The 24,439-nt window shown below is 37.3% G+C and overlaps 1 protein-coding gene across 1 annotated transcript in view; it reads left to right on the forward strand.

Annotated features, from left to right (window-relative positions):
* Positions 1 to 24,439, forward strand: part of LOC134648085 (protein muscleblind-like) — a 368,389-nt gene that overhangs the window by 135,561 nt on the left and 208,389 nt on the right. The window contains exon 2 of the mRNA XM_063502540.1: positions 14,278 to 14,319. The gene's annotated coding sequence lies outside the window, so the exon portion shown is untranslated. The remainder of the gene's footprint in view (positions 1 to 14,277; positions 14,320 to 24,439) is intronic.

Raw genomic sequence — 24,439 nt, forward strand, 5'->3', positions numbered from 1 at the left:
TAATAATAACCCAATTTATGAATTCCGTTCCTTCAGAAAAATGCGAAATGTACGTACAATTTTTAGGGATATCGTACTTTTCCCAGAGACAAATTTAGTTGGCTAAGAGACATTTTTACTGATTTGGGGTCTGTACTAAAAATCTAACATAATATGATAAGGACTTAATCGTTTTAAGCTCAAGAGTGAGTTTTCCTAAAGCTTTTTCTAAAAATTATGTCTTTATTAACGTTAGGAGTGCACTGCAGCATGTCAAATGTATGCCAAAATGTCAAGGGAGAGAACAATAAATTAAGTTTCAATTCCACTTCCACTCATCAGCAAAGTGATATAAGTATATCAGCAGTTTAAAGTTATTTTAGATTACAAAATTAGCGCATCAAAAAAATCAAAGTGCATAGAAAAAAAGTCTCCTGAGTCGTAATAAAATTGATGTCTCTTGGGTCACCAGAAAAGTCACCAGGGAGAACGATGACCCAAATCACATTTAAAAGAAAATGTAAATTTTGTGTACTACCTACGAACATTTTTCAAAAAACTATGTTTTTATAGCATATTAGACCCAGGATAGATCTAATACCTCTTTTCGTACCCCGGATAAAATGGTCGGCGACTAAAAAAGTAACTGAAACCTTACGTTATTAGGTTCACGATGCCGCGTTGTACCCTTGCCTTCGTTGCGATATGTTTGGTAAGTCAGGAGACTTAAAAAATGAGCCATGATTTTGGGACATATTAACAAATATTTTTTTGAATAGGTATATATTAATTTTAGCGGACTTTAATAATTTACCAGTTAAATTAGATGAATACCTTTTTAGTTAATCGTTAATATGATATATTAGTAGCAGTAAAACACTTTATTGTACAAAAAGACACATAAAACATGAAAAAACACACATCCTTCGTATATGGTAGAATATATTTTTCACACTTATAAGTAAAAACCAAAACCGATACGCGATTGGGATACGCTCTTTTTGTATGGGATACAAAAAAAAATTCTCCTGGGTCACCAAGAAAAATCGACATATTAAAATAATTCAGTTCGTTTTTAAGTTCTAGTCAGATTGACTTTTTGGTTATTTGAGATAAATTACAATAACGCTTAGATTTGAAAAACATGATTTTCTATTTTGTTGCGATCGACCCGGGTAATAAAAATACGGCGAATTTGAACTTTTGTTTGTTGTCGTTGTAAAATGTATTAAAAAATAATGTAGGCACCCCTGACAATTGAAATTCAAAATTATCCAGAAAAAGCGGCCAAGTGCGAGTCGGACTCGCCCATGAAGGGTTCCGTATTTAGGGGATTTATGACGTATTAAAAAAAAACTACTTACTAGATCTTGTTCAAACCAATTTTCGGTGGAAGTTTGCATGGCATTAATGTACATCATATATGTTTTTTTAGTTTCATCATTCTCTTATTTTAGAAGTTACAGGGGGGGGGGGGGCACATTTTACCACTTTGGAAGTGTCTCTCGCGCAAACTATTCAGTTTAGAAAAAAATGATGTTAGAAACCTCAATATCATTTTTGAAGACCTATCCATAGATACCCCACACGTATGGGTTTGATGAAAAACATTTTTTTGAGTTTCAGTTCTAAGTATGGGGAACCCCCAAAAAAATTTTTTTTTTCTATTTTTGTGTGAAAATCTTAATGCGGTTCACAGAATACATCTACTTACCAAGTTTCAACAGTATAGTTCTTATAGTTTCGGAAAAAAGTGGCTGTGACATACGGACGGACAGACGGACAGACAGACAGACAGACATGACGAATCTATAAGGGTTCCGTTTTTTGCCATTTGGCTACGGAACCCTAAAAATGAGTGTTTCAAAAAGGCACCCTGTATTCATTACATATCTAAATAATCTCTTATTCAATAAAATATATAATTACTAAACACTGTGATTTATTTCAAATAAATGCAAATCGATCGGATAAAAGATATTAATACCTACCTATACAACAATGAATACGAGTACAGTCAGCTGCAATAATATGTTACACACCGAAGGCCGTTTTGCGGTAGATCATGTTAGATCTTATTTGTAGAGCCATAAGAGCGTGTCACATATTTTTGCGGCCGCCGAAGAGTAACATATTATTGCAGGTGACTGTACCTATGAAAAATTCGAGGGTTAAAAAGCATTTCAACCAAAGCATTTATAATAATAACGACTATGGACGCCTGCAACCCCAGGGGTATTGTAACCCCATAACAATAAGGTTGAAATTTGCATTTAGTGACCGCAAAGTCAGGTGAGCGTAATCAAGTAGGTAAATCTGTTTTCATCATATTTTATCAAAAATAATCTCTTTTCTGTTCTTGTGCTATTTTCTTATTATCAATACTCTTAACTTATATGCTATATACGCTGCTGCTTCTATGCTGTTAACATCTTCCAAAACAACAATAAATATTCAGGTTTATTAATTAATTATTTTATTGTTTGCTATTATGAACAAGTAACAACGCCATCTGTTTCAATTTTTTCCGAATTTAAGTTTCTGGCCGACCGCAGCGACCGCGTATAATGGTAGTTAACTTCTGTAACGTTAGATGGTGCTAAAAGGTCACACAAACTTCACGTGCGGCGCGAAGCGTTTCCATGTGTGCGTGTTAGCGGGGAGGGAAGAACTAGCGGGCGTGGTTTACGAAGCGCCAGACGCGGCTGCAGTAGGCCCTTAAGCTTTGGATTCCTCCGAAAACGGTGCCGTCATATTACGGCCGCTATATAGCGTTGACTGACGTCACTAGAACGTTGTCTATGTAAACAAGATGGCGCGGTTTCCTAGACGGCGTTACGTTACGTTGATTGTCAACGTAACGTAAGATGACGGCCGTCATGACGGTGTCGATAGTTTCGTGAACGTTTTATTACATAGCGGTGACGCCATTTTGAATAAATGACACGAGATTTGAATAAATGATTCCGTACTACGATTATTTTAGATGATCAAGCAAATCTTGTCAGTAGGAAAAGGCGCGAAATTCAAATTTTCTATGGGACGTTATCCCATCGCACCTACATTTTTCAAATTTGCCGCTTTGACCTTGGTGGATGACGGTGTGTTATGACGCCGTGGTACTTTCCACATGTCGCCAGTGTCGCTACCGTAAAGACGGCCGTCTTTTGCGGCCGCTATATGACGGCACCGTTTTCGGAGGAATCCAAAGCTTTAGCGCGGCAGTGGGATATGAGCGGTGTACATCAAAAACAAACAGGTTTATACCAGTCATTCGCTCATAGCCCCGCTTGCCACGTGCTGCAGTAATTAGATGTTCTGGTTTATCCGTGTTTTCGAATTTAAAGTACCTATTCGTATGTGTTGTGTTGTGTAATGTATACCTAATGATAGTACTGACTCAGGTTCCGTTTCTGGTTCCGGTTCCGATTCCGTTTCTGGTTCCGATAAATTAAATTTAAAACATCTGGTTCCGCTTTCGGTTCCGATAAAACTACATCCGTTACATCCCTGGTATACCGTGCCAAAAGAATAGAAAACTACCAATATATCAAAAGAGAAGAAAATATTGAGCATGTTGTCAATATCTATAACGTTAAATTAATATTGATAACAGACATGTCGATATTTATTTTGTCAATGATTTTATATTGCCACAAAAACTTCTATGTGTGGTTATGTGTATAGGTTATATTACTCGGTCAAGTACCTACATACTACAAAAAAAAACTCTAACGTTAATGTCGCACACCAGCTTTTCAAAGTATGAGTAGGTAGGTATATTATTTCAAAAACATACAATATATTAAGCATGACAGATCCCAAATAGTAATCAACATGTATGAGAAGTATAGTTGCGCAATAGCCGCGCGACTCGGTCGTAAATCGCGACTAATTGCGACTTCGGGCCTATCTCGTCACCTCCCTCGCATCATGATACAACCACAGCAGGCCAGCATCATGGCAGGTGAAAGCCATTTCAAATGATCAGTGATACCTTACGAATTTTAGGGTTAAGTTCTCCAACAAAGAACAAAGGGGATTCTTATAGGATCCCTTGGTTGTCAATTTGGTTGTCTGTCTGTTAAAGTCCCTTTTTTATTCAATGTAAACCGTGTCAGCAAAAAGGTGTATATTGCTGTGTTAAAAATAAGAAACAAATACGGACGAATTTTATGTTTAACGATAAAAACATTTAAGCACAATAACTACCTTATTGAACATTAGGTATAGGTATTACATTTGTCAAACTCAAAATAAGCTAAAATCATTTAATTTGGAATTTATTAAAAAACCGTGACCATTATTTTCTTTTCCCACACATACGCGATGCCTATTTCTTAAGCTATAATATATATATATATACCTATACTAAAAACAAAAATAATACTATAGTATTCATAGGCGTCGACCTTTCTTTATCTACTTTTAATAAGGTTTCAATGAAAACGGACATGATCCTGCTGTAACTTTTAGGACTGCTGCATTTGAAAGATTTGCTCGACGACCTATTTATTATAATATCTCGGAAAAGTAAATAAAATATAGCGAACCATCTAGCAATGTCGTTAGAGAATGATTCTAAATTACTAAAGCTAGTGATGTATATACGAAAAAATAAAAGCGCTCCATGTTACACAATACTAAAATGTATATGAGATGGATAGATGGAAGGAAAAAATAGATCTATAGCAGACGCATAAGAGGAGAATTCTTAAAATAAAATTAAAAGTATTAAATAGTTTATCAATGAACGTAATAATCATTTATTCATATATATGTTACAAAACATATTTTATTTACATTACATTATTTCATAAATTAATAAATACAATAATTCAAATTAAAAAAGTACAAAGACACTAAAACTACCTTAAAAAAAAAGCACACTATTAATAAACTAACCTACTTATCACCCCCATTCCGACCACCACCCAGCCTAAAAGTGCCAAAGATACTAGCGGCATTACCGCGCTGGATGGCAAGCGATATCTGTTGGACTTAGTAGGAGCCTGAACGTGGATCGCACCCTCTGTCACGTAGACGCCGCCCCAAGTCTCCAACCAACTTCTTCGCCTCCTAACACCACGGCCCAGCCCACTTTATCAATTACATCTTCTTAATACAAAATCATTACACGATTGAAGGTAAATAGTTACAATGCAATAAGTCCCTATAAAAATAATCACGTGACGGTACAATTATGTTAGAAAACAAAGAGGTTATTCTAGTCACCATAAACACCTTTACCTACACCTGGTTGGTCATGTGCCTATAAATTAAAACTAAATACCAGGCACAGTTTTATTACATCCAAGAAGAAATAACTGATTTGTGATTTTGATACATTTTCATTTGTTTAAAACGGTAGCCCACATTTGAATTATTTGGCTCATGGTCACGTGTCTTTTTTCCCAATTTTGGCACGAGCCTCTCAGTTTAACGTGTAGGCAATTGACACGGGTACTTCACGGTTACACGGCTAATGGTGAACGTGTAGAAATTAGGTCGGCCTAACTGGCCGCTCGCCGAGCTCCGCTCATCTCTGATCGCGAGCAATCTAAATCCAGATTGTTATGAAGAAATCGTTTATTACTAACTTACACCTGGTGTAATGGATCAATCTTCACCATTGAAAATATTTGTAAAACAGAGTTGGAGATACTGCAGCCGCGATTTGACTATTGAATAATTTGTGCGATAGCTGTTTAATTCTGGTTTGATTTTCCTTGTGCAAACACCAATTCCAATTAACTACTTCGGCTCACATGTTGCGTTAACAAGAGTAGTAAATTGGTTTCAACGCGCTTGTGAACGTCGTCTTTCAGCAAATAAACTAACATTGTATTATTAATTAACTTAAGTATTTAATCTGTTTTAAACTTCAACAGACTTTGTATCGATATGGAATGTATTATCGTTTAGTGGCTTATTATTTCATTACACCGAACATTGATTTTGTAAACAATAACTGTATGTTAAAGTACCTATTAAGTTGGGTCTACATTGCAAATAAAAGTTAGTTAATATTTGCTTTTTAACATTAAAGTACGTCTAACCTAACAGCATTTTTTGTGCAATATTTACGTGGCGGTCAAACTGATTGTCGCTAATAATCATCAGAAAAGCGACAAACACGACATGCTAAGTTTCAGGATATTTATTAACCTTTTGGACGCCAATGACCGATATATCCGCACCGTAGGTTCAACGCCAAAGACCGATTAATCGGTCACACAACACAGAGCAACATCGACCTACGTGCATATCCATAAAGTTCAACTTCAGTTTTGACACTTCAATGATGTGGCGTCTGAGTGACAGCTTTTGTGTTTGACACGGCGTGGAAAAGGTTAATGATTGTAATTGGGCACTAAGGGCCAGGGTTGGTTAATCATGAAATAGGCATTTATTTAATTTTTGAATCTCGTTTTAAAGTGAATGTATGAAAAACACAAGACTATTTATCTGTCCGATAATACGCGTAAATTGTTCACTTTTGCATGCAAAATTAATCGACACACAATTTGACGGCATTGCGTGTTCAGCTATTAAATTAATTACGGCAGATTGCTGAAAACGTTGTCATAACCATTTTAAGAGTCATAAATATTTGATTGTAAAGGTACAATAAATTAAATCTATAATTAGTACATAATACAATAAAATATTTTACGATCGTTGCTTGTCAGTCAAGTTCGTGAGACACGAAGTGTGGCAGCCAAGTTTCCTCGTACTTAGATTATAATTTCAGTGCTGACATCGGAATAATGGTAAATCTAGCCTAGTAGTATAAGGCCAATTCCGTAATACGTCAAATTCCGACAACAAGCGTTTTTTTTCTAAAACAGTACACAGTTGGTAATTTCCTCGACAAAGCAGCGATTGCTTTTAGTTTCAGCAATTTTAATGTAGAATCTTGAGCGTAGCAAGGGGCACTAAGGCACGAAGTGCAAAAAAGATTTGGTACATTTTTTACGTCAGCAATAAGCTCTTATAGCATAAGGAAAAACATATACCCATTCACCCATTTATCAGAACAGTCATTCACCTGCGGGCACAGCACGGTTCCATTTTTATCGACTATCACTATGCCCGTCACTTTCGCACTAACATACTTGTTAGAACGTGACAGGCATGGTGATAAACGATAAAAATGCGACCGTGCTACTAGTAGCACGGTAAGCCCTAGGGCTGAACACACATTCACACAAATACCCAATTACCCTAACACCATTTCACTCATATACCTACTCAAATATCCATTTATCCAAACACCCATTTGCCTATATATTCAGCATTTTGAAATGCTTTGTCTCACTCACACATAATCAAGTTTTACTGTTTTTAAGCATCAAAGCACCTATGTTCGAGCTGCTGAGGTGATGATTTTTTTTATACTTTTAGTTACATGTATGGATGGAGCGATCCCCTAAAAATATGTATATCTTATTTTAATTTTTAATTCTAGACTATGTAGCGGCTCACAAAAATCAACTATGTTCGAAATTTACATTAAACAAAAGCATTTTTTCTCACAGTCACCGATATGTGCACAACGCAGGTAATAATAAAAAAAACAGCATTTCTCATAATATTTACGTAGACTTATACGAACCGTGATTACTTTTTGTATTGTTTGCTTTTGTTTTGTTTTGTTTGCTTATGCTTGGTCGATATAAGTCTAGTGAAACTAACCGTGAATTATTCAAAACTGTTAATATTTACGTAAATTACAAAAAACTCTTTAAATAAATAACTCACGCCCTTTTGTACGAAGCTACGGCGTAGCATTCGGAAGCCCGTAGCCAGTGAATATCTGTATGTTATGAAAAACCTCCGTAGGACGATTATATTTACGACGATTTGATTTACAGCCGTATTCGAATAATAAGATACGTCAAATATTAAATATTGAAATGATATGGATTGGATATGTCAGTGTCCAACAAGTGTCAAAAATGACGTTTATTTAAACAAAAACGTCACTTTTGACACTTGTTTGACACTGACATATCCGGTCCATATCGTTTTAATATCTAAATATCTGGGTGACCGAGCTTCGCTCGGAAAACATATAAAAACTCGAAAATGCGCGTTTTCCCAGAGATAAGACCTAGCTAGATCGATTTTTCGCCCCCGAAAACCCCCATATAGCAAATTTCATCGAAATCGTTAGAGCCGTTTCTAAATATAAATAAATCTCGTATATATAAATAAATAAATATATATATATATATATACATCTATCTAATACCTTTAAATTTATTTATTTATTTATATATATATATATTTCGGGGATCTCGGAAACGGCTCTAACGATTTCGATGAAATTTACTATACGGGGGTTTTCGGGGGCGAAAAATCGATCTAGCTAGGTCTTATCTTTGGGAAAACGCGCATTTTCGAGTTTTTATATGTTTTCCGAGCGAAGCTCGGTCACCCAGATATTAAATAAATAAACAAGAATTGCTCGTTTAAAGGTATTAGATTAGATATTTGAGTTATCTTATTGTTCGACTACGGTTGTTATTAGTCATTTAGTCAAACGCGCTGAAAGAGTTTAGGTAGTTTATTTCTTAAAGTTGTTATAAAATAACTTGTCGTCGTTGTAAACAGCTGAAAACCAACTTGTGAAGCGATCGTTGGTTCAGTCTGTGAAGTAATGATTAAAGTAGCGTCTCTATTGTATTGTATAACAAGTATCAGATTGCAGGGAGAGGAGAGTTTGTATCTTAAAGTAATTAACAATTACCGTGTTGTCCCCGGTAACGAAGATAATTTGCCGCGCGGGCGGCGGGCGGCTGCGCTCGCACTAATTCAATCCAACATTGGTGAATAACTCCGACTGCAGCGCAACTCTTTTTGTAAATCAACTTAATGGCATTGTATACTCTGATTAATTGGGTTAAGTATACTTATTGTCCAAGGTTTGTCTCAAAAAAATGATTGTTTTTCTGTTTTAATCTAAGTTTCAAATTCTTTGATCATTCCAGATGTGTTTCCCCCCACTTTGGTACACTTCTCGCCAAACTTTCTGAACTATAATTTATTTTGATACATACATATGCGTATCTATGCTCTGCACTGTAAAGTAGTTCAATCGTTTACCATTATTGAACTGTCTTAAACACAACAGAGGCAATGGAGTCACCGAAAAGCAATGAGCCGCTTCCAAGCGTCACAATGCGCCACTCCATTCGCACTGTTTTCTCCGTTCACCGAGGAACGAGTGCAATTTCCCGCGTTCCGTATCGCGAGCGACGTACAAAAATTGCTTTTCTGAACGTGAAAATATAGAGAAAAAAAGTGGTGCCATGCAAATTTTTGTAAAGTCATTCGGAGGCGTGCGTTTGTATTTCTCGGGTAGGGGTAAGGAAAGCGAACAATTGTCGTCGCGGGGAATTCCTTTATTTTGTAAGAGGGATATTGCGCGTCGGGTGCAGGCGCGCAGCTGCCGCCCGAACGAGCGTTGTTTACCGGCACCGTCGTACCGCGCCGCGACCGCGCGGCGACCGGCACTACGTCCGCATCGCAATCCAATCCAACCAATACTCAGCCACATTCACTTAATGCACTTACTTATTAAATAAAGAACGCTTTCCGGCTAAAAACCCAAGTACCTACATTAAGGACTACGCTGTTTATACTTAAGAATTATCAAATAGTTTTACAAGTTCTTCCGTAACTTATACTAAATATGTCAAGAAAAGTTTTTACTCCCCCTCTTAGTCTGAGGAATTATAATTAATTGTCTCGATAAACTTCCTTGTAACATTATTTCTGGTTCATTAAGATTTTTTATCGAAATTAATCTTCTTTCCCCATTTAATCTGTTATCCCTATGAAACACATCAATCAAAGCATCGTTTCGAGGAAAATTGACTTTTCTAATATCTTTACGAAAAATATATTATGGTCCTTCTGTACACATATAATAAGGTTTTAAAGGAATAAAGTACGTATATTTTAGTTTTTTAAATGATATTTGCAACTTTCACAAAAAAAAGCTTTTACAGTGTATAGAATATTGATTCAAGATATACCTATATAATGGCTTTAACTTGAGCAACAGTATATTTCTCCGCAAATAACGCCTGAAGATTCAGGTCTACAAGATTAAATAAGACTTAAGAGACTATCGTGTAACACATCAAACAAATTAGTAGTAATGAAACCGCCCCTGTTTGCTCTAGACTATCTATCCCCGTTGGTAAATCACGATAGTAGTGCCCTATTTACTCGAGGGAAGTTATTTTTCTCAGATGACGTCACCAGGCCTCGTTTCCATTGAAGCGGGGTCAAGGCCCTATCCGCTCGTAAATACAAATAAAAAGGATTTCGCCTTGATCACGTAGTCTGATGCTTATCATAATTTATTATTACCATGAACTTACAAATAATGTGTTATTGTAATAATAAGTTAATACTTTCGAGAGATTATATTTTACGTAAATAAATACTTCAAACTGTTTATACGTTTTATCGTGCACGAGTTGCAGTCGCCGCGAGCACTCGAGCCTGAGGAAGGATCCCCGAAGGGCCCAAAATACGTCGCCAATAGCGACTAAAAATTCAAGTGAGTGATAGCGTTGTCGTATAAACAGTTTGAAAATATGTCTCACGAAAGTTTAATATCGAATAAAGACTTATTTATTATGCCCAATGTTTGTCTATTTAACCTGGATTGAAAAAAATGAAAAAAAAAATTAAAAATGTTTATTTGTTAACAAAGAGGGTACAGTTGTAAAGGTTGGAGTCTTCTAGTAAGTATAAAATACTTGTAACAGAAGACACCGCTCTTCCATATTATCTAAGGCTTAGAACTTAATTAACAAATTTAATATAAGTAATAACAATATTGTTGTCTAAGAAGAAAATAATCTTTGCTGTTTAAAAAATTATGATTAGAGATTTATTCATGCGCACAGGCACAGCCTTTTACCGTTGCTTAGTAAGTAAAAACAACGCGGCGAAAAGATAGGATATTTTATAAAAATAACAGTTAGGGTAACATTCCATTTCTGACCGCAGCTGCACTACTGGTACTGAACGCGTCGCTGTTACTGTCAATTTCCATAGTAGAATGAACAGTAGTGCAGCTGCGGTTGGAAATGGACTGTCACCTTTATTCGTCCATTAGCTGGTTGTCATGCCGCCGCGCCGCCCTTGTTACTGCATTCCTATACGAAGCTGAATTAACGTAATGGATTTGAGTTACTCAATGCAAATTGTTGAATTGATTTATATCCAATTAAATTAATTTGCCAGTATTTCGTGGTAATTTAAGCTACGTTTCGCTGGAGACAGTGACATTATCACTAACGTATTCTACACCTTATGTATACATACATAAACCGAAATAAATGACATATAGCTACAAATATTTTTTTTATCAACAGTGCCCAGGGCTGGAATCGAACCAGCGTCCTCTGATATCGCGGCAGGTGCCTATAGTAAGCCCGTCGGCAACCCGGGTTTACTTCGTAAAAGATATGTATTTCGGTTTATAATTCACACAGTAATTTATAATGTATAGTCGTGTTTCTCCTCGTCATAACACAAATTACCTAGTTAGTTAATTTATCTTATCCCAAAATCTTATTTATCTTAAGCCCAAAATAAATTTCGTTAATATCTTGGCGGCATTGCTGTTGCGAGTAGAACCAGGCGTGTCTCACTCCGCGATTTCGTCGCTTTGCTACAGGTAGCTAAAAAAGTACATCCGAATCAGAATCAGAATCAGAATTGGTTTATTTTCATAGTTAAATCGGTTACAACTTGTGTCCCTGCTCCCATTCGAGTCTCAGGGGTGTATACTTGCTTAAGTCTAGGTGAGATCAGTGCAAGTGTGGTGTATTTGATTTAATGTTAGTTACTTTATATAAGGACAACTATCATTGAACGTTCTTTGTTGTGTTCTTAATAACTACTTAAAACTAACTTACAATCTATGTGACCTGGGAACTGTTACTCTTGTACTGAGTGGTCTCCTGCGGTCTTTCTTATTTACAATATACGGAATGTCTCCTATTCTATGGTTAGTGAGCAAGGGGTTAAATTGACCGTAGCCGAGATATGCGTCACCTGGGGTATCAAGGTCCGCTATGTTCAGCTGTTTCAATTTCTCCAGCATATCTTGATGCAAATCGTGGACACGAATGTGCCACGGGTCCCAATCTAATGTGTCCCACAGCATTTCAGTAGGTGTGCGTCGCGGGAACTGTGCTGCTGATTTTAAAGCCATACGGTATTGCCTCTCTATTTTAAGCAAGTTCGTTTTGCTATACCGTGGCAGGAGTTGAACGGTACCATAGTCCAGTACCGGTAACAGACATGCTTGAATGATGGCAAGTTTCACGGTGATGTCTGTTTTTGCATAGTAGCCAATGATTGAGCTGAGGGCTCCACGTATACGCTTTGCCTTTGTCGTTACCAGGTTCGTGTGCGGTCCCATCGTCATTGTCTTATCAAAAATGACTCCGAGGTACTTTGTTTCTTTCTTATACGGCAAAGTCTGGTCTTTCAGTTTAACCGTTGGTTTGTAGCCCCTTTTTCTGGTAAACATGATGCATTCCGTCTTTTCGACATTGCACTTCAGCCCCCAGCGCTTATAATAATCGATGACAGTTTCCACTGCCCATTCTGCTCTGGTTGTAGCCTGGTCTGGACGGGCTGCCCTGTTCAGCACACAGAGGTCGTCTGCGTATTGTGACAACTTGATACCTTGTAGTCGGTCATGTTCATCCCATATATCGTGCACGTACAAATTGAAAATAACAGGCCCAAGTATGGAGCCCTGCGGGACACCGTGTGGGACGTGCATCTCTTCTCCTATGGTGGTGCGAAACTTGCCTCGCACTGTCCGGTTCATCAGATAGTTTTCAATCATCTTTATTAAGTTATTTTCAACATTTTTGGTTTGCAACTTCTTGATAAGACCGCGATGATTGATCGAGTCGAATGCCTTACTTAAATCAGTCGATATCATTGCTACACTGTCTTTTACCTCAAGCGCGTCGGTTATAAATTTTCCGGTGCGAAGTATTTGTGTGCCAGTACCTCGTGCTTGTGTGAACCCATGTTGAAACGGTGGTTGTAGTCTACGGCTAATATCCCGTAACCTTGCCAGTATTAACCTTTCACACAGTTTACCCATAATGTTAAGTAACGTTATGGGTCTGTATGATTTGGCATCTCTGTGGTTCTTACCTGATTTGTGTAGGAAGATACACTCCCCTTGCTTCCATCGACTCGGGAAGTAGCCTGTGGAGAGCACGTAGTTTGCTACCTTTTTGTATGCCTCGAGAAATGCTTGTCCTCCGAGTTTTAGAGCGTCCGCTCGTAGTTGGTCCGGGCCAGGCGCTTTTTTGTTCTTAAACCTTCTGAGTGCTATTTTAATTTCATCAGTTGAAGTCAGATCGAGTGGGTGAAACGGAGTTGTCTTCTCTGTCCCTTCATCTTCCGGTGAGATAATAGCTTCTTTAACGATAGCCGCATCAACGAGCACGTCAATCGTTTCTTTTTCAGTGTTGCAGTTCGGGATCTGCGGTAATTTTTGTGGTGGCATTTTCATGCTGCGTTGGATGCGCCACATATGACTTCTATTATTTCGTGGATCTTCGAGAATCTTCAGCCAAGATTCCTCTTGAAGAGAAAGTACATCCGTTCGGCCCCAATATTGGGGAAAGCCATAAGCCGCGCGTGGCGCTGTCGCCACCTAGCGGCCATATCTGTGCTGATCGTAACAGACGCGTTTTGTTAGAGAGTGAGTCTTCTGTACTTAGTACTATTATTTATTCTGTGGTAGAACGTTAATTGATCAAGAAAGTTGACAGTGATGTAGCCCGCGTGAGGGCTGCAATGCAACAGTTAGAGTCTGTGCGGAAACAGAAGAGTCGTGAAATGTAAGGGAGCCTAAGATACATTCTACGACTCTTCTCTTTCCGCACAGACTCAGACTGTCGCAATTCGTACGAAACCTTTGTAAAGGAATTTGAATCCTGTGAAAGTTGTGACTTTCTACGTAGTGAAAAAGGTTTTATAGGAACTGACAATAATTGCGTACTTAACTATCTAAATGTCAACAATTTGGCCTTTTTCGTTCAATGCCACTTCACAGTAAAAGTGGGATAGGATAATAAAGTACAGGGACTACAGGGTTCTTAAAAAAAAGGAAAGCCCAAGCCTAATAACATGTTTCCTTTCACGTGTATTTCTCGATTTAAAATAAGCACATAATAATAAGTAATGTAAGTATTTTAGGATAACGACTTACCTACAAAATCCTCGTTACAGGTTACGTTGCCCTGCTGTAGCCAGGAGATAATTTGCGAAAAGGTACGTCCCTTAAGCATCTATTTGTATTCACGAGCATGAGATCTCCTGCAAGGATCTCGGGTAATTTGATTGTACTTAAAATCGTATATTCTAGAGAAACAAATAGTACCTATCTATAACGCTATAAGGAAACTAGTAGTCGGATGAATTTGCTGTTTACTTAAAAGATTTTATCTATCGTTTCACTGTGCAAATAAACATGGCCACTTATTTTGTTTGTTTGTGAACTCGTCGGCGTTAAAATGGGAAGAAATATTTAGTTATGTTGAGTTTAGTTATCTCATATAACTAGTAGTGTTTACGTAGTTATTAACTTTTAAACGAATGTTATTACATTTGCTAGTTACTCACTATCTCTTCTTAAGACCAAATTAAGGAAACCCAACTACGCTACTGCTACCAAAATCGGTTAGATAAATCTTGAAAGAAGTCTAGTCGAAACGTCAGTAATCATCAAATACGAAGAGCATGACATTAAGGCATTCTCGCTTCCCAGCATCGAGCTGCCCGTCGTCTTCCTATTTTGTGCTGGAATAGCCCTAATAACATGCCACAACTCATTCTGATTTATTCGTACTCGTTATAATTGTGCGCTTCGCTGCCGCTTTGGCCGGCTGTTGCAATTTTCATGCAACCGATCCACGAGAATGGATTCTTTCTGGCAATTTGCTCGTAATACCCCACTGTGTTATTGCAGGAGATAATTTAATTTTGAGATTGCCTCAACGTTAATGGAGCTTTTGTGACTAATTTGACTGTATCTTCGTCCCTAAGCAGCGTCTTTTGTCGCGTTTGTGAGAAGTACAGTTACTCTGGCTCAGCCCAAATGGTTATTAATTACATAATTCGAGAGAAATACTACAAATTCATATTAATTTACTTTATTTTGGTAATATTTCTACAGTCCGTTAAACTTGAAATACAAAAACGTAATAAATATAATATAGGTAAGTATGTATTTTAATATAATTTTATTATAACCACTACAAGTATTTACATACAATTTTTTTGGCAGAAATCCACTATATATAAACGATTAAGACTTCAAACACATGATTATTTATACTTCTAGTGACTAGAAGTATAAATAATCTTGTGTTTGAAGTCTTAATCGTCTATATCACTATGTTTTCGTCTAGTTGTAGCCAGTCCACAGCGATATTATGTAAATTATGTTGATCCAGGTTATTCAGGTTAATATCATCACGGGCAATTTCCAGCCGTGTTAAACGGGTGACTGGCGAAGGACGTCCTGAAATAGTGCTCACATATTTATTGCTGCATGAATCACCGTGCGTTTACTTGTAGATACCGATGTTTGTCATTTGACATTACAACATAGAACTATACAAGTATACACACATAACATACTAACATTCATGGAGCGTTCATTTTCTTGATTGATTGCAATGGCTGAAACGGGAATAGATAACATTATACCCAGAAGCAGAAAATATTTACTCACTTAATTATATAAATAACTTTTTCTAACGTATATTGCTCAAATAAAAGTCTTGTAGTGCCCGAAACTGGTAACTTTGTATAATGTAAAAATAAAACATCGAAGAATAAAATCTATTTAATGATCTTTAATAAAAATAATATAGCAGAACTTCATTGGAACAGATAGATCGTTATGCAGACTATCATAAAGATTCCATAGAATATCACGATCACATAAACTTATGAATAGCTAATCCATAAAAAAGTACAGCGGAGATTTCACGAGTCGATCGTAAACGGCGACTCTGATTTTAACGCACCACAAATTCTCCCCATTCTATGTGATTACGACTTCTTCTGCAATACAATCAATCGTCAACTTTTATTTGACTTATCTTTGAAATAAAAAATAAACAAAACAACGGCAGGGTTCCGCGGATTCCAGAAAGTTTGAAGGTGAGCCGACGACCGTCTTCCTAATAGAGAAGAAAAATACGTTAATGTACCCTCAGAACCTGAAGACAAATAAAGCGAGGCGGACACGGACGAATAAAGGCAGGGAGGCACCGAGATAAATAACAATGATCCTGCGAAACGAGTCACCGCAGCGGGCGGGGCGGCCTTGCCCTGTCACACTACTTACACTTTCTTGTTATTGCACTCGCTTACACGCATTTGACAATACCCTATCTGAATCCTAGCACAACTTATTTGACTAAACTTTATTTACTTACTTATTATGTTTACTACCAATACGATTATCAAGAACCAAAATAAATGAAAAAAATAGTACAGAGAGAGTCAATAGAAAAAAGAGGATTTCTACGCCTTACAGTTTTAACACCGGCCTAAGTTTACAGTTTTAAGCGAGATTTTGTAAACGAAGTCTATAATTCCCGAAAGCCGCAGGCTGGAGGAAATTAAAGACTCGAGTTTGAGAAATTGAAAAGTGTTTAATATGATTGTAAGTCTTCAATCGTTTCCGCCCCGCACATTGACAAAACAAATTCAGTGACATCTTTTCCTCTTGTCAAAGTCAGCGACTTGTTATAATCTTCCTCCACTAAACAACTTTAATTAAAATACATTAATATAATAAAATTTCGTATAAAAGAGAACAAATTCAAAGCAATACTAAGACAACGCTTAAGTAATCGCTACTACGGATAATGCTCCACTGTTTTTTTGTACCTGACTTTAACAACGTCAAGAAAACTGAAGCACAAATACTATCATTTTGTCGTATTAAAAGGAAATATAAGTTAAATTACGTAATCGCTGTATAATTTTAATAAATCATTTCAAAAATATAAATATAATTTTCACCAAACACTGTCATGATGTCATCCAATATTATGTCCACGTCCGGCACTTAATAACTAATCATTACTAATATATATTACTAATTATATATTATGTAGTTATTAAAATTTTGATATAAAACTATGTTTCATTTGTCTATATCGCCCATTGAGAGATGGCCAATTGTCGACCGATCGCCGACAAAATCGGAAGCGTCACTCAACGGAATATCGGGATAAAAACAGCTCGGGACGGGAAATCGGATCAGTGCTAACGAGCACATTGCAATTAAAGTGCCGCGTGTCCCTCTCGCAGTATTTTGCATCTGCTGTTGTCTCTCTTTGTTGTTGTGCAGTCCGGAAAGTGAATTGTCGTCATAATTTTATACACTTTTACTGTACAAATATGGAAAAACTTTCAATAGTCTGTTTTATTTCTTATCGCGTTGCTTGTAGGTTACAGAGAAGTTAATACAGTTATATGAATACTTATAAACTGACAAGTTGAAACTCCGACGCTCTATTTAACGTAAAGTGACTGCTTAATAATAACAATAAAAATAAGTCTTCGTTGTCTCACACAAAATAATTATCTCGATGTATCTTGTACACTACTTAACTGCAGACGATCATTCGAGTTGGAAACCGCAATATCACTACTCTACTGATATTACATTCCCGTTCCCCCCGCCTGTCGCCACGAAGTCGCGGCCCTCACCCCCTCACCCTCCATTCAACCCCATAGGGTAATGAGTGCGACCACAGTCGGTTTCGATATGACCTATAAAAATTTAGAACACATAATAGCTTTGGCTGGTATCCATTTTATAAGTAGGTATGTATATACATACTACATATTTCACGGCACGTAAATAATATATGTTTTATAATATACATTATGTATCCAAATAAATTACGATATGTTATACCATAGAGAAAAAAATACATAGATTGCTCACTCCATACATCAGTTTTAGTACCAAAAAGACTATTAGCATCTAGCATCGAGTAGCGGAACTATTAGTACTGCTACTTAACAAAAGATGTAGCACCGACCGGAATGTCTTATGCTGTTGAGATAAGACTTTCCGGTCGGTGCTACATCTATTGTCAAGTAGCAGTACTGATAGTTCCGCTACTCGATGCTAGATGTAGACACTGAAATTAATAGTCTAACTGATGTATGGAGTGAGCACTCTTGTCTTACTATATTTCTCTATGGTTATACTCTCTCCGAGATTACATATGCACAATATGTGATGAGCGGTTTATAAGGAACAGATACATTTTACAATTAAAATATAAATACTCAATTATTTTTCTTTTTTTTTCACACATCATAATCACTCGTGCTGTCTGTCCGACCATTTCCACCCCTTTATGTCCGAAACTACTGGGTCTAAAATTTTGAAAAATATACACAAAATAGTTCTTTACCTAATATAACAGGAAAACCTATTAGAAATGTGCAGTCAAGCGTGAGTCGGACTTAATTACTTAGATTTTGATCCGACCCCTACGGGTTTTTTAAAGACATTTCATTCACGTTCCACATAAAAATAAGTAAGCGGTTTTGACTTATTAGTAATGTTAGTGCTAGTAATTGCTATAACTGTTCCAAATTTTAGCTATCTACGTCAAACGGTTTCTGAGAAAAACACATTTAATTGATTTGCAAGACCGATGTGATCCCATAAGTGTACCGCGAACAAAGTTTGTGCGGTACACTAAAAATACATTATGAAAAATTGGGTACCTACTGTATGGAACCCTTGGAACGCGAGTCCGACTTGCACTTCACTGGTTTTTTTAAAGGTTAATTTTATTTTTCCTATTTTAGTTTTAAGTTTTTGTTATGAGTGACGGCGCCGCAGCATTCTGCAAAACTCGTGCCAGTCATGTCACTAAATAGTTTCGCGCTTCGGGTACGTTTCGAGTATCTGAATCCATCAAGATTTGAATAGTTAACGTACATGCAAAAATTACGGTTGAAATGATAACCGCCTTTTTTAAAGTCGGTAAAAAAATAAATAAACAATACAAGTAGTATTGAATAGTAGGTTGTACATTTTTTAAATAATAATTTCATCAGATCGATTTTATTAATTCGCGAACTTCCATGAAAAAAAATCTCATGTCAAGAGTCACGTCATGAAAAAGGTTAAAAAGCACTGCTATGTAGAAATAAAAGGGTCGAGGAACAACTTTTTACGCCCTCTTAAACGCGAAGTGATCGTAACAGCACCTTGTAAGAATAAACTATAATTAGATGAATAATCTGGAAAAAGCGAACAATTGCACTGTAAGTAAAGTGGCAACAAACTATGGAAAGTGTCTAGAACTTGGTTAGAAGTTAGAGCGAGCTAATATCGGAATTCACTGAACGTTACTTCATCCCGGTAGTTTTTCTTGTCAACAAAGGTTTATATATAACGGGCAGAGAACTAACTAAGGAGAAACGATGTCTATTCTTACTTACCAGTTTGAAACAATAAAACTTAGCTATTGTATCAAAATATAATACTTATAACCAGTGCTCGGCAGGGGTGAGCTATTTACCTTATAATTTGACCTGAGACATGTCAAATTATAAGGTAAATAGCTCACCCCCGCCGAGCTCTGCTTATAACGAACGCCATTATTTTAAGATGGAAAACTAAAAAAAAGCGGCCAAGTGCGAGTCGGACTCGCCCATGAAGGGTTCCGTATTTAGGCGATTTATGACGTATTAAAAAAAAACTACTTACTAGATCTCGTTCAAACCAATTTTCGGTGGAAGTTTACATGGTAATGTACATCATATATTTTTTTTAGTTTTATCATTCTGTTATTTTAGAAGTTACAGGGGGGGGGGGGGACACACATTTTACCACTTTGGAAGTGTCTCTCGCGCAAACTATTCAGTTTAGAAAAAATGATATTAGAAACCTCAATATCATTTTTGAAGACCTATCCATAGATACCCCACACGTATGGGTTTGATGAAAAAAAAGATTTTGAGTTTCAGTTCAAGTATGGGGAACCCCAAAAATTTATTGTTTTTTTTCTATTTTTGTGTGAAAATCTTAATGCGGTTCACAGAATACATCTACTTACCAAGTTTCAACAGTATAGTTCTTATAGTTTCGGAGAAAAGTGACTGTGACATACGGACGGACAGACGGACAGACAGACATGACGAATCTATAAGGGTTCCGTTTTTTGCCATTTGGCTACGGAACCCTAAAAATGATGGAGATTATTTTTCGTTATGCTAGTGTTGATATATGTACCTAGTATGCGCCGGTCGTGAACTATGCAATAGTCTGGCGGAATCGGTCGGAAACAAATTCAATGCTGCAAGTCTACCGGATTGCTTCATAGTCGAAAACTTGCCCCGCTTCCTACATCCGTTGTTCCACTCGTTCATTTTTAAACAAGCGATTTTCGGTACTCTTGTGCAGATATGTTCTCATTGCAACTGGCTTCAAAAATGCACTAGTTATTTTGCTTTAGCTGTGATGCCTGTAAACGTATTAATGGGTCAAACAGAAAACTGCGTTCACGTCTTTCCTGTAGACATACACAAGAGTTAAAGGCTATAAAGGTTAATTTTCTTATTTAACCCTTATTCACTTGAAAAGATTCTCCTTTTATTTAGAGAACTATGATAAAATCATTACTTACATGCCCACAAGCTGTTAACTATTGCCCACAGGAGAGAAAACTAGTGTGTTCACGCGAACTGTACATTTTTCTCTCCTATGGGCAATAGTTAACAGCTTGTGGGCATGTTCTCTAAATAAAAGGAGAACTATTTCACGTGGATAAGGGTTAAATAAGAAAATTAACCTTTATAGCCCTTAACTCTTGTGTATTGCTACAGGAAAGACGTGAACACAGTTTTCTGTTTGACCGTAATCTACATTAGACAAGTTTTATTCCCCTTTATGGGACTTCTCTGTATATCTTGGGATTACAATATGATTGGAGTTAATAAAGAGAACCTCACAAGTGAATTCAGTGAGCCAATTTCCGGAACGTCGAGCATATATCGTGAAATGCCATGAGATCACAACTCCACCTGCATGGAATATGTGTATCACAATAATAATATCAATTCTAGTTGAAAAGAGAGTAGCGGTGCCAAAATGTGTTAAAATTATAAATATGTAAATACAATTTTATAACGGCGACACTCGAATTGTTCGGGTATGTAAAATATTAGGTATGAGAATAGTGAATATAGTCAAGCCCTCAAATATACACCTACTTTGAAAACTCACGCATTACTGTTTTTCGTGTGACATAAATATGTATATAAATCCTATGTGTTGTTGCAAATAATGGCATTTTTCCAAACACCGACGTCTTCAGGCCGATGGCAAGCTTATGAGCGCCTCAGGCGTTACACGCGCTGCTTGGCACATTCTTGGTTTTATTAGTACTTCAACACGCCTGACCAGTCAATTATAGCTCTTAATGAATAGTTTTAAAATTTACGTTGAATCACTCAACATTTTACAAAATGTAATTCCTAATCTTTTAGCCAGTCACCAACGCACGCACATAAATCGCATCTGAATTACGACCCGCCCCGATATCCAAAGCCGATTTAAACTTACCGTCTTCCTTTCTAAATTTTGACTCCACTCAACGATCGACCGACCGACCGACCGACCGATCGATCGACTTCTCGATTGTTTTAGTCACTGTGTCGAATGTAAGACTAGTTTCATTTTAATTAATCCCTTGTATCGAAATATTCCTGGTATTTTAAATAAATAGGGTTGTGATGTCCTCTACCAGTCCCCGAAACAGTTTTTAGTCGAATACCATTAGGTAACAATTGTGCAATATTTCTTGGCTAAATTGATTAAATTGGTCCATATAAACTTGTCCTCAAATACTTGCTTATTCGTAGCTAAATTATGTTTTGTGTTGTTTGTTTTGTGTTTTTCTATCATTTGACAAAACACATCAGAAGAAGGAGATCTCCAGGAGAATCCAGCGCTGGGTTGGGCGGCATTCAATAAACTAGCGGACATCCTCAAACCCGATAACATTCCACAATGCCTGAAAACTCGCCTCTTTAACCAATGTGTCCTGCCCACCATGACCTACGGTGCCGAGACATGGACGCTCACTAAGGAGGCTGTGCATAAAATCCGAGTGGCACAGAGAGCCATGGAGTGCGCCATGCTCGGCATCAAACTGCAAGACCGAGTGAGAAATGTCGAGATCCGACGACGCACCAAGGTGCAAGACGTCGGATACATCATTACCAAACTTAAATGGAGCTGGGCGGGACATGTTGCCAGGCAGAGTGATGGCAGGTGAGCCAAAATGTTAACGGAGTGGTGGCCGCTTACAGACGAAAGGAGTGCCTGGCGTCCGTTGGGTCGTTGGGTAGACGATATTCGGAAGATTGCGGGTCACTTCTGGATGAGATTGGCTCAGGACCGGGATAAGTGGCGTACTCGAAGAGAGGCCTATGCTCAGCAGTGGGCGATAAAAGGCTGATATGATGATGATGATGATCATGAAATTATGTTTTCATCAAGTGATTGTAGTTCATATTTAAAGAGGGTGGGCATTACGTATGTATGATCACAGTTAATCTAACACACTCCTCCTCGCTTCGCTCGTCGCCGCACCTACCTTTTGAGCTGGCTCTGACAAAATACCATAAAAATTAGTTTTCACTAGTATAAAAACACGTTTTCCTGAGCTAAAAATTGTTTTAACTAAACTACATTTTGAATGATTAGTGAAAATAGTTTTTACCAAGGTACTTTGCAAAATTTAGTTCTGACTGGAAAAGCTCAGATAAAACTAGTTTTCATCAAGGTACTTTTTGTAAAAACTAGTTTTACTAAAAACGGGTTTTACGGTAACATATAAGTACTTATATAAGATAAGGGGGAAATATTGAGTACTAATGCGTAACTATTCCTGTTTTATAGCAACCAACAACGCAAAATTATAAATAGCAAAGTTTTATTTTAAGTCATAACAGAACTAATATAAATAATAACCTCCAATCGTTGTGAAGCTCGATTGCAAAATAAGAAAGAAAGAAAGATTCCCATTGAAATGAGTTGTGTAGTCTCGCTTAGTTCTTCGTTATTATACTTCTTACCGGTTGAATTTTGATTTATGGCTTTAATTTGTGAAAGGTTGGCGACGACAGCCCGAGACATGTCGGAGTGGTTCAAGGAGCCATCGTGCATTTGTTTAATTAATCTTAAGATAAGACGGCGCTACGCTTTGGGTGCACTACACTTGGCCCAACTTTAAACTCGTTAAAAGTTGCTTTGAAACATTTGGCGCCAGATAAGCCGCAGTGAGACTTCGGTTTCGAGATTGTTAACTAATCTACTGTTATAATTAAACAGCGTTTCATGTTTCATTTGTACTTTCTTTTGATTAATATCTGTTTTACAACAGTTTTCACTCAAGTCGAAAAGTTAGAGTTCGCACAGCCTTTCGATATTGCTGTTGTTCAAGTTAATAAGACAAAATGTAGCAGTTTTCCGTTTCCCGTTTCTGTAAATAGAATCCGCGGGCTATGGCGCTACACAAAAGCAATAAAATCGTAAGGAGGCTATTGAAGACACTCCAGGGCACCGTCGCATGTGTGCTGGCCACCAAAAGCATGCACGACATAACAGGCCGACCGTGAACAAGGCTCATTTCGCTTGCACGAGATGGCCGACAATGGCCCTTAACGCGTAATTACTCAAATAGATTGTCCATTCGAGCATTGTCTATATGCTTATGCGGCAATAGCCGAACCGTCATTAGATTAATAAATTATTTGGATGGCACTCGAATTTAATGGCCACCTGTCAAACTGAATCGTTCAAAATGTGTTGGGCAATACCTATGTTACATGTATTTACACCTAGATAAAGTATAGTCCTAAACGTCAATGCCATATGGCTTTTAATGCACTGCAGGGGGATTAGCCAAGATGACAATCGTTTACAGAAAACGAAACGTGGGACTCGCCGCTCCTTTCCCCTCTCCTGGCAAGAGAGGGGGAGAATTAACCCATCTTCAAAAGATGGCTCGACAAGTCCACATGTTGTAGGTATAATTTGGAAATACAGAATAAAAATATCTCATTTCCAATATATTTTCAATTAATTGAAACAAACAACACTAAAAGTACTTATCATGTAAAGAAAGTGTCGCATAAATGGTCCGCCTTGACAAGTTCATAATTAAATTATAAACAGCTGAAGTCCAGTTTCTCCGGTCTGTCAGACGGCATTTAATCAGGGGTTTTGATCAACACGTCCTCGCTTGGCAATATAATTACAGTTAACAGCAGGACGGCGACGTTATCGCTCGTATAAATTAGGCCGATTTACATTTAGGCAGCGCGACAT

Source organism: Cydia amplana, chromosome 5 (genome assembly GCF_948474715.1).
Source record: "Cydia amplana chromosome 5, ilCydAmpl1.1, whole genome shotgun sequence".
Taxonomy (NCBI): Eukaryota; Metazoa; Arthropoda; class Insecta; order Lepidoptera; family Tortricidae; genus Cydia; species Cydia amplana.